Raw genomic sequence first — 11,378 nt, 5'->3', positions numbered from 1 at the left:
CTCTCACTGTGTTTGAATATTTTGTGTGCTTTCTTTAAACTCGAGTTTTAATCCATTCTGATTTTTTAGACTACAGAGAATATTTCAGTGTCTTATATGTACTTACCTTTACTTTATGTATGAGAATAAGATTTTTTTTTTAGAAAGTTTTAGGAGCTGCAGACAGAAATGTTATGTGTGGTTGGTGAATAAAATATTCTGCAGAAAACGTTGTGCAGGACCACCCAAGATTTTAGAAGATGCTATACAGTCCAAAACTCTTTCCAACATGTACCACTGGAGAAGCTGACCAAACTTTACTTTTTGCTCAGGAAAAAGATATATGCTTTTCACCCGGAACACTGACATTATTGGAGACATGTTTTCTTTTAATCAATCTTGGACTTGAACTTAGGGCCTGGGCACTGTCCCCGTGTTCTTTCACTCAAGGTTACCGCTGTACCAATTTAAGGATACTTCTACTTCTGGTTGACTTGTTATTTATTGGAATAGACTCTAATGCACTTTAGTGCCCGGACTTCTTTGAAGCCCATGCATCGATTTGAAAGTTCAAAGAAGCTAGGTAGGATAACAGGGGTAAGGATAACAGGGGAAGTGCCTAGCTACTAGAGACCTTTTAAAATGTATCCAAATTAAAGATCTTAAGAAGAAACAAAATCTAAAGTTGGGGGCTGGGGATATAGCCTAGTGGCAAGAGTGCCTGCCTCGGATACACGAGGCCCTAGGTTCGATTCCCCAGCACCACATATACAGAAAACGGCCAGAAGCGGCGCTGTGGCTCAAGTGGCAGAGTGCTAGCCTTGAGCGGGAAGAAGCCAGGGACAGTGCTCAGGCCCTGAGTCCAAGGCCCAGGACTGGCCAAAAAAAAAAAAAAATCTAAAGTTGGATAATATTTAGTTCATTGTTGTACATTGGAAAGGTGAGGTATATTATATATACATGTGCATGTATAAATATATCTATATATGATATATATGTATACAAACACATATCTGAATAGAAGATCCCATGTCAGAACAATATATTGCTCTTCCTATATGACATAAACGTAGCAATTAAAAAACACATACTTATGGTGGCATGTTAATTTTGTCATATATAAAATTTCTACTTATTTATGAATGTTATTATATGTTTAGTATATTGTGCACAATGATTTTGAGAATATGATGCCATATTTTCACATGACTAGGTTATACTGCAGGAAATTCCACTAAGCTTGAAAGTGTGTATTTAAAATCACTCACTTTGATAATCTGTAGTAGAAGGGTGACCTTACTTTGCTCAATTTCTTGACCAGGAATCAGAAATGGCCCACAAGCAAATGCTCACATTGTTATCTTTTGTCTTGTCCTTCTTGGGGACAGTTGACATTTGAGGACGTGGCTGTGGAGTTCACGCAGGACGAGTGGCAGTGTCTGACCCCAGCTCAGCGGGCTCTGTACAGGGAGGTCATGCTGGACAACTACAGGAACCTGCTCTCCGTGGGTGAGGATTTTGTGTCCCAATTTCTAGTTCATTTACAGAATTCCTTTGCAGAATATTTCATGTCAGGGGCAGCTTTCTTGGGTAATGGTGGCTTGTGTCTATAAGCCCAGCTACTCGGGAGACTGAGATCTGAGGATGGACCTTAAAAGCCAGTCTGAGAAGGACAGTCTATAAGACTCTTACTGTATTGAGCCACTAAAAGCCTTCTGTGGAGCTGGGGCTCAAGTGATACAGTGCCAGCCTTGAGCACAAAAGCACAGGGACACTTACCAGGCCCTGAGTTCAAGCCCCAGGACCTTCCATACGTAAAAAAAAAAAAAAAAAAACAGAAGCAAAGTGGTGCCAGGTTTATCCAAGTGCATCTCAGATAACCTCATTTTCCGAAGCCAGGGAAAGGGTGCACACACACACACATACACACACACACACACACACACACACACACACATTTTAACCAGACACGGATGGCTCACACTTGTAATCTTGGCTAATGAGGAGGCTGGGATCTTAAGACTGTGCCTTAAAGTCTGCAATGTAGAAATGTTTCTGCATCTATTATCTGCCAATAACTCCATAAAACCTGGAAGTGGAGTTGTGTCACAAAGTGGTAGAGTGGCAGCCATGACTGAAGGAATTTCTGGACAGCACCCAGGCACTGCAATCAACCACACAACCAATCAAAAACAAGAAAGAAAAGAAAAGCACATTTTCATAACTTCAAATCCTGTGCATGGCACTTTGGGTTTTTGTTGGTTTTGTATTGTTTTGGGGGGAGGGTTAGTTTTTTTGTGCCAGTCCTGGGGCTTGCACTCAGAGCTCAAGCACATGCCCTGGCTTCATTTGGCTAAAGACTAGCACTCTTTCTCTTGAGCCACAGCGCCACTTCCGGCTTTTCCTATATAAGTGGTGCTGAGGAAACCAACCCAGTGCTTCATGTATGCGAGGCAATCACTTTACCACTAGGCCAAATCTCCAGTCCCTCCTTCCACTTTTGAGGGAAATGAATGTGTCATTTTATTTTGGAGTGTGTGTATATATACATGTGTGTACATGTATATGTATATACATATATACATGTATATGGATATATATACTTGTGTACATATGTTTGTGCTTTATCAGAAATTCATTTTAGAGTTTTTTTTACTTAATTACAGAAGTCAATTTATACACTTTTCTCCCCCAATGTCTTTCACCTCTGATCCTTCAGTTCTCAATCCACTGAGAAGGGAAGCTTAGAGGCATGAGCCACTGGCACCCAGCTTGCGTGCCCACCAGAGCTGAGTGGAAATGCCAGCCATTCAGTGACATGGGACACTGCGCCCCACAGCTTTGCAGTTCGAGGTCACCCTGCACATTTGACTCTCTGGCAGGTGGATGCTGAAAACAGGGGTCCACAGTTAAATGGTTCCTGGGCACAACACATGCCCCATCTGGAACTACACACCAGGCACATAGTAGGTAGCCATTTCCTCTCGTGTTCTCCAGCACACATGCCTTCTTACTTTTTCAATACCCAGGGCTTAATGTCTCTAAACCAGACCTCATCACCTCTCTGGAGCAAGGAAAAGAGCGCTGGACATGGAGAAAAAAGGAACCATCAGGAAAAACTATAGGTAAGTGGAAATGAACTAAACAACAACTGCAAAATTCACATGGAATGGATAAGGAAGACAGAGAATGGGATTGCAAGTTTCTACTAAACTGGAAATGTTAGTAGTGAGTTTTTTTCTTTGGCCAGGCCTGGGAATTGAATTCAGCGCCTGAGTGATGTCCTTCACCCTCTTTTGTTCAAGTCCAGTGTGCTAACTTTAGAGCCTGAGCTCCCTTTCTGGTTTTTAGTTGGGTTATTGGGCACAAAGAAGCTCACAGACTTTTGTCCTGAGGCCGATTTTCAACCACAATCCTCAAAGCTCAGCCTCCTGAAAGCTAGGATGATAGGCATGAGTTATCAGTGTCTTTTTCTTGCTTTCTCAGATGAGCAGTCTGCAGACACAAAGTCCCCATGGAAGGCATGTGGGAGAACCTTCAGGAAATTATCTGCCCTCGCTCTGCACCAGACAATCCACTGTGAAAAGCAACCCTATGAATGTAAAGAATGCCAGAAAACTTTTCGCTACTCCTCGGTGTTGCAGAATCATCAACGAATTCACACAGGGGAGAAACCTTTCAAGTGTCAGCAGTGTGGCCAGTGCTTTAACCAGCTGTCGAATTGTAGAAAACATTTCCAAATTCACACAGGAGAGAGACCCTACCAGTGCAAAGATTGTGACAAGTCATATAGACATGTCTCCAGTCTGAAGGTACACGAGAGAACACACACTGGGGAGAGGCCATTCCCATGTCTTGTATGTAGCAAAGCTTTTCAAATATGTTCACATCTAAAAAGGCACCAACTGATCCACACACAAGAAAAATATCACAAATGCAATGCATGTGACAAATTGTACATGCGGCGTGGGAATCTGATCAGACACCAGCAAGTTCACATTGGAGAGAAACCTTATGAGTGCAAACACTGTGGTAAGACCTTCTGTTCTAATCCAAATTGAAAGGACATGGCAGGACACACACAGGAGAGAAGCCCTACACATGTGAACAGTGCCACAAATCTTTCAAATCCAGCTCAAACCTCAGAGATCACCAGAGAATCCACACTGGGGAGAAAACTTATGAATGCAACACTGTGGTAAGACGTTCCGGAATAACTCCAACTTTAAACGTTATGGGAGGAAACACACTGAAGAGAAGTACTACACCTGTGAGCACTGCCACAAATCCTTCAAATATGAATCCAGCCTCAGAGCTCACCAGCGAAGCCACACTGGGGAAAGACCCTACAAATGCCATTCATGTAGCAAATCATTTATACAGAATTCACACCTGAGGACTCATGAGAAAATCCACGTGCCAACGAAACCCTATAAGTTCAAGGAATAAGGAATGGCCTTTCCACACTACTCAAGCCAAAAGAAACACAGAGGAAGCCACACTGGAAGAAAACAGAGAAAACAGAAAAGAGAGAATTCAGAAAAGTATCCAACTAAGCCTGGGCATTACAATGAGCACAGAAAGTAGGAAGGAGAGAAGACAGAAAGGAAGGGGATGGATGATATCAGTAAACCACTGCTCCAATTCGCTAAAACACAAGAATCTGTACACGTAGCTCAAGAATGGATGGCACTATGGGTTAGCAAACATGAGATTCTGGGTTTGCACTCCAGGAAATGAAGAAAAGAAGGGGAGGCTCAGATTTGGAGGGGGCATGTCTACAGTGGTGGAATGTTTGCCCAGCAAGTTTCAGCCTTATGTTCAAAAGTAACCCTACACAAAGAATGGACTTGGCCAGGCCCTGGTGGCTCACACTTGGACTCCCAGCTGCTCAGGAAGCTGAGACCTGAAGAGCACGGTGTGAAGACAGGCAGGGCAGGAAGGTCCATGAGACTCTTATCTCCAATTAATCATGAATAAAAGTGACCAGAAATACAGCAATGGCTCAAGTGGTAGAACTCCATCTTGAAGCAAAAGAAGTTCAAGGCTATTGCCCAGGCTCCGAGATGAAGAAGGGAAGGAAATGGTCAATGTTTAAGGAGACAAACTAGCCTGACCATGGAAGAATGGATACATATTTCAAATAGGAAATTTTACAATGTCCAAAAATATTTGTTTGGGGATGATTAATACATAATTTCAAGCATCAGTAAACAGTGAAAAATTTCTCTTTGAAAGAGTGTAAGTATATTACAAACCTGCAGTTCCTAATGTAAATCTGGGGTCACTGAGTTCTAAGTGCATGGGTAAGAAGGTTTTTTAATCACACTTAATTGCAAGGATTTTCGTGAATGTATAATTGTGTTTTAATCTGTATATACCAGGTGTACAGATGTTTAATATATAGTGATTCATTTTATTACTTAGTTCCCTTTACTAGGGAGTGGATTTTACCGTTTGAAGTCTGAATGGCAATAAATGAATGGTTAACCTAGCACTCAACTCTCATTTATCTCGTTGTTGAGAATGTTAGGGAACCAAGAGTCAGCCAGGGCCTTACCCCTGGTATGAGACCGCCCCCTCGAAAATGAGTGCCCCCCATAATAAGGCCTCCATTATCCTGGTTCTTGGCTGGAAGAAGTGTGATTGAGGTAGGCAGAAATTCTCCCTATCAGAATGAGAGTCTCCATGGACAAACAAACCCAACACCACTGCAGAGACACAGTGCAGGTGCCCCTGGCCTGTAGGCCTAGGCTCTGGGGTCAGGTGAGGCCCAGCAGCGCTGCTCTGGATCTGAAGTCTCCATCTGCACCAGGAAAGCCTCCATGCTGACCCGGCTCCAGGGAGGACAGAGACAGGCAGCAGCAGGGCCTCTGGTCACGCGCAAGTCACAGGCCCACTGAACACAGACATCTTGCTGAATTCAGGAGGATTTGAGGCCAGTGGCCAACATGGGCTCAGTGCAGCAGCTCTGCTGACGAGGAAGCACCCACCTCACTGGAGAAGATCCACACTCTCATCCTCAAAGGTTCCTGTGCACCACGCTGGTTGGATGAAGTCGATGCCTCTTGCTGAATGGTGGGCAAAGTCAGGGCCTCTATTCCATGTACATAGGGGTTCAAGGACCACTAATACTCCATGGAACCACTGATATGCCTACGTGTTTATAGGCCAACTAATATTTCATGTGCATATGTAGTCATGGGAGTACTAATACTCCATGTACCAATGTGATCATATGACCATGTACCTTGAAGGGAGTGTTGAGGTAGGGACAGAAGGAGCACCGTCTACTCCTTGAGTTCCAGCTCCAGCACAAGCACAAACCAAATACTGTTAAATCTTTGTGGCCCACAATGCTCCTAGCATTTGAATCCAAGAGCTCTTTTTTTTGCCAGTTCTGGGCCTTGGACTCAGGGCCTAAGCACTGTCCCTGGCTTCATTTTGCTCAAGACTAGCACGCTACCACTTGAGCCTCAGCGCCACCGGTGCCTGCTTTCTATAAATGTGTAGCTTGGGAATCGTACCCAGGGCTTCATGCATAGTAGGTGAGCACTCTTGCCACTCCAAGCCCTCCAAGACCGCTTACATGGGAAAACAGGCTCCTGATGACCAGAGACCCCACTTAGCCATTGTAGAGTTGCATTTTGGGAAAGACTGAAGGAGCTATTCCAGTTCCCTTCATTCCATATGCTACAGTGCATTTCTCAGAGGAAATGGGTCAGAAGCTATTAGATCTGTGAAGCATTGCATGAGAGGAAAGTCTCAGGGAAAGCCTCTGGTTGGATGAATTTCTCATTGGACTCTATTTCCCAGAGGCCTATGGGGCCAACACCAATAGTCTGTGGAGTATTGCAAGCTGGGAGAGGATGAGTTTAGAAGGCCAGCCTTCATGAATGATGCTGTGGGGAGTGTCATGGGGCGGACCGGGTGGGGAAGCGTGGAGAGGATGGGGTGTCAGCATAGGGTGGATGGGACAGAGTGACGTGGATTGGTTGGAACATACTTGTTGGCCATCTTCTCTCCTGCTCTCAGCAGACATGTCACTCAATTTTGGCAATGCCCAGTCCTTAATGTCTGTAAACCAGTCCTAATTACCTGTCTTTAACAAGATGAGAGCTTAGAAAGGGAGAGGAATGGAAATGTCAGGGAAATGTAAGTTAAAATGAACAAAACCTCATTCCAAGAAAACACTGAAAATATTGGTGGTTATTGGTTTTTTATTTCGCCAGACCATCAACTTAAAGTAGGGGCCTGGGTGCTGTCCCTGAGCCTCTTGTACTCAAGGCTAGAGCTCTAGTACTTGAACCACACAGCTCCATTTCTAGATTTGAGGTATGTTACCGGAGGCTAAGTTTCTCACAGACTTTCCTGCCCAGGCCGACATTGAACCATGATTCTCAGCACTCAGACTCCTGAGTAGCTAGGATGACAGGTGTGAGCCATAAGGCTTCTCTTTTCTTAATGTTTCATTTGGGGATTCTGCAGAGATGGTCCTCACGGAATGCATGTTATGGAAACTTCAGGAATGTCTCCAGTCTCACTGTTTACGAGAACATCCACTGAGAAAAGCAATCACTCCAGGGAGAATCCTCACTCATGCAGACACCGTCAGGCATCTCTTCAGCCTCAAACAACAGGGGAAAACCTACCCTAGTAAGAATGTCTTCAAATGTGAGCAGTGCCACAAATTCTTCAAATACATGTCCAGCCCTAGAAGACACCAGAGAAGCCACCCTGGGGACATCTTTACAAATGCCACACATGTGTCAAATCATTTAAGTCATCCTCTTCAAGGTCTGCAGGGAGAGCCACTAGCACCAAGGAAGGAAGGGGGACAGGGCAGAAGGGCAGTGACAAAGGAGAGAGCTTGGGCCAAAGCCCAGTGGAGAGCAGAGACTGGGCAGGGCCAGAAGGAAAGGAGGTTTAAAGGACCAGTGATTGGATGCTCAAAAAGGTAGGTGTGGCCTTAAAGAGGCTAGACTAGGGAAAAGACCTGGGCTTGGGCTGCTTACACAGAGTGGGCTGGGAAGAATCTGATTTGACAAGGGGGCAGGCCTAGGAAAGAGAGAGTAATTGGACAGAGCTTTGCCTGGGGTACACTGGCAAAAGGGATGAAGCCTTGGCAGACCCCAGGCCTCCCAGTGGCCACTGGCCGGAAGCAAGGATGCTAAAGTGGGGCTCAAGTTGAGGGTCAGAGTCAGGGTGCTGAGCTGCAAGTTCAGGCTGTAGAGGGGACAGGCAATCACTTGGCCTGGAGGGGCTGGGTCATTGTTTCTATGGATTGGGCCAGGTCCCTGATGGGCTGTACTGGGCTCTGAGGGGTGAGGTCCAGGTGTTGGAGGGAGGCAAGAGTGAATTTATGGGAAGGACCAGGTATCTAGGGACTAGGGTAATGAAAGATAGAGGCAGGATTCTGATGGCAGAGCAAGGGTGATATTGGAAAGGCCAGGAAAATAGAGGTGGAACCAGGATGACAGGGACTGAGCCAGGGTGGTGACGGAAAGAACCAGCTTGATGGGGGAAAGTTAGGGTGCTGATGGGTGGGGCCAGCATGCTGAGGGACAGGGCCTGGAACCAGGCCCAGCCTGTGCTCTTGGCTTCTTCTCAGACTCTGGGTGTTTTCCTAGGGGTTGGAGGTCAGACCTCCCAGGAAGGAGACTCAGGCTCCTCAGCCTGGCAAAGGAGATCTCACTGCAGATCATGATGCACCAATGCACAAAGGAGGTGAAGCCACTGTCATCTTGGCAAGGAGTGTGGCAAACAGCATCTCAGGGAAACTTTAGGAACTTAATTCTGCCCAATATAGGGAGTAATGCATTGTGTGCAGTGAAGTGTTAGTGAGGAAGACGGGCGTTGGCTCATTTTCTTTAAAAAAAAATGTGCTGCTTTTTAATAGATAGAGAATATACATGTTAATGACTTAAGATGATGCTTTCCTTCTGGGACACTGTAGAGACAAACAAGCAAACACATGAACCTTGCTATCACCTCAGGGACTTCTTACTTGAGAGTTTTTCATGTCATCCTTCACCATTTAAAATTCCCACCGCCCCAAAAATAATCACCACAAGCACTCAGAACTGACATTGTCTGCTGTCTAAACTAATATTACTAGTTTAACAGGATCACTGGACACTGGTGGGTCATTCCTTTCCTCCTAGCTCCTCAGAAGTCTGAGATCAGAGGACTGTGGTTCCCTGAAACCTTAGGTTTACAGAATCTTCTGAAACACTTATCTGCCATTAACTAGGAATAAAGGAAGAAGTAGAGTTGTGGGTGATGAGCAAAGAAGGTGAGCAAATGCACAGGGCCTACAGTTGGAGCCCGGATATTGGCAGACACAAACGCCAAATGATTCAAAAAGCTTATTGGATACAAAGAAAAGGTGGCATTGTCTAATAAGAAATGCTCTTATTCACTGACTTCTGAAATGGTCAGGCCTCAGAATAACACCTTCACAGTAACAATACACTTACATTTTTTATAAAATTATAAAGACTCTTGTTCTTTATATTCTTTACCCAAGATCATGTAAGTATGGCCATTGGTAGTGCCCCGTGCACAGCCAGTTAAAATTCTTCCATTTCTCCCACTGATAGGCAAGTCCACTTGTGGTGCAGATAGGAGCACACTTGGCCGCACTTCCTCCTGGGGTGTGTGCCCAGGAGAGACGATGTGCAAGCCCATCCAACCCTGCTAAGGCCATGCACAAGGCCGAATGGCAGGATTATCCAGGGTTTCAAACTTCCACACCTCCTGATTCTGCACCCCCAGCAGCCCCCAGACCCCTTCACCTGTGGGTGTGGAAGGGCAGCCAATGACTTAAAGGCAGACCCTACAGAGCAAGGAGTGGTTGATTAAGCTTATCTGAGGGAAGGAGGACACGCAAGGAGGGAGGAAGAAGAGGAGGAAGTGATGGTTGCTTCCCAGGAACTCTGGCCCAGGTCAAGGTCAGAACCCCACTTCCTCCTGGAATGTCACATGGTTCAACCTGCATGGAGGTTGTAGAAGTGGCTCAGAGGGTGGAGCTCTGTGCAAAGTGAATGCATCAGATACAGATGGGAGTCCTGCACTTAGACAAGAGAAGAAAAAACAGGACTGGAAAACTGGCATTTCCACCTCCGTTCCTTGCCTGATGAGCATCTTCCATGGACTTTCTCTTCTGCTTTTCTTCTTCCCACATCAAGCCCACTGTTAGAGATTCTTCTTCCTGCTGAAGAGAGCATTTTGCCATTCTGTCAACCTCCCCCACTCCTCTGTGGACAAAGTCTCACCAGGAACCACACCCTCACATGACTACAAAGTGTGTCAGCAGGCTCTGAGCTCTGAACATGGGACTGGCATTGCAGGATGCTGTTGCAGTGCATCTTGATTCCTCACCACCCATGGAGAAGGAAATGGGTGGTGATAGTTTCATCCCAGGTGAGGATTTCCATTAAAGCTCTTTCTGCTCAAAATTAGTACTGAACCATTTTGGAGGACAGCTCCAATGGTTTTGAATTTAGGATTAGAGTCTCATGGGGACTCTTTCTGCCCGGGTCTTTTGGAATTTCAATCCTCAGGTCTCAGTCTCATGAGTAGCAAGGATTACAGGCATGAGCCACTGGTGTCCAGCAAGGTAGAGTGTTATATCCAATTCATCACCAAACGGGAAACAGTAAACATGTGGCTGAAGTGGTGGAGCATTAACTTCAACAAAACAACTCAATGACAGTACCCAGGACACGAGTTCAAGCCCCCAGATTTGGCTCTCATTTTAAAAAGGGCTGGGAGAGCTTTGAAACCAAAGGGCACCTGTTGCTTAAAATAGCTCAGAAAATGAAGAGGATTTAGAAGATGTCTGATTTCTCAGATGCTAAGTGTAAAAACACTGAGATATACAGGAATTTGTGAAATATAGAAATCAGGGGTGGCTGGAAGCTGGCTTTAAGTTCATTATTAATGAGTGGATTCAGGTGACAGAGATCATACTATTTCTTTGATGTCCACTGTAGGGCAATGACAATTTTGGCTGATAATTTCCTTGTTCACTGGGATGGTGAGTCTGGGTCCAATACCATCATCATAGATATCCATGGTTAATTTTCTCTTTGCTACTAAATTTGTTCAAATTTATGAGGAGGTGACAAGTTGGCATTCAGCCTGTCCTTTCTTTGTTGATCAAAATGAATAAAAAAAATTTTAAACTACAAAAAAAATAGTTAATGGGCTTCACTTCCTAGACTAGCTTTGACCGACCTCCCTCATACCTCAGTCTTCTGACTAGGTAGGATTACAGTTGTGAAGCACCAGTTCCTAGATCATAGAAACCTTTTAAAACATACCATGCAAATCCAAATTAACTCTCTTAAAAGGAATCAAATCAAAAGTTGGACAATAGTTATTGCAGTACATTG

This window comes from Perognathus longimembris, unplaced genomic scaffold (genome assembly GCF_023159225.1).
Source record: "Perognathus longimembris pacificus isolate PPM17 unplaced genomic scaffold, ASM2315922v1 HiC_scaffold_4565, whole genome shotgun sequence".
NCBI classification, from domain to species: Eukaryota; Metazoa; Chordata; class Mammalia; order Rodentia; family Heteromyidae; genus Perognathus; species Perognathus longimembris.
The sequence above is the reverse complement of the archived record's forward strand: the minus strand, read 5'-3'. Positions refer to the sequence as shown.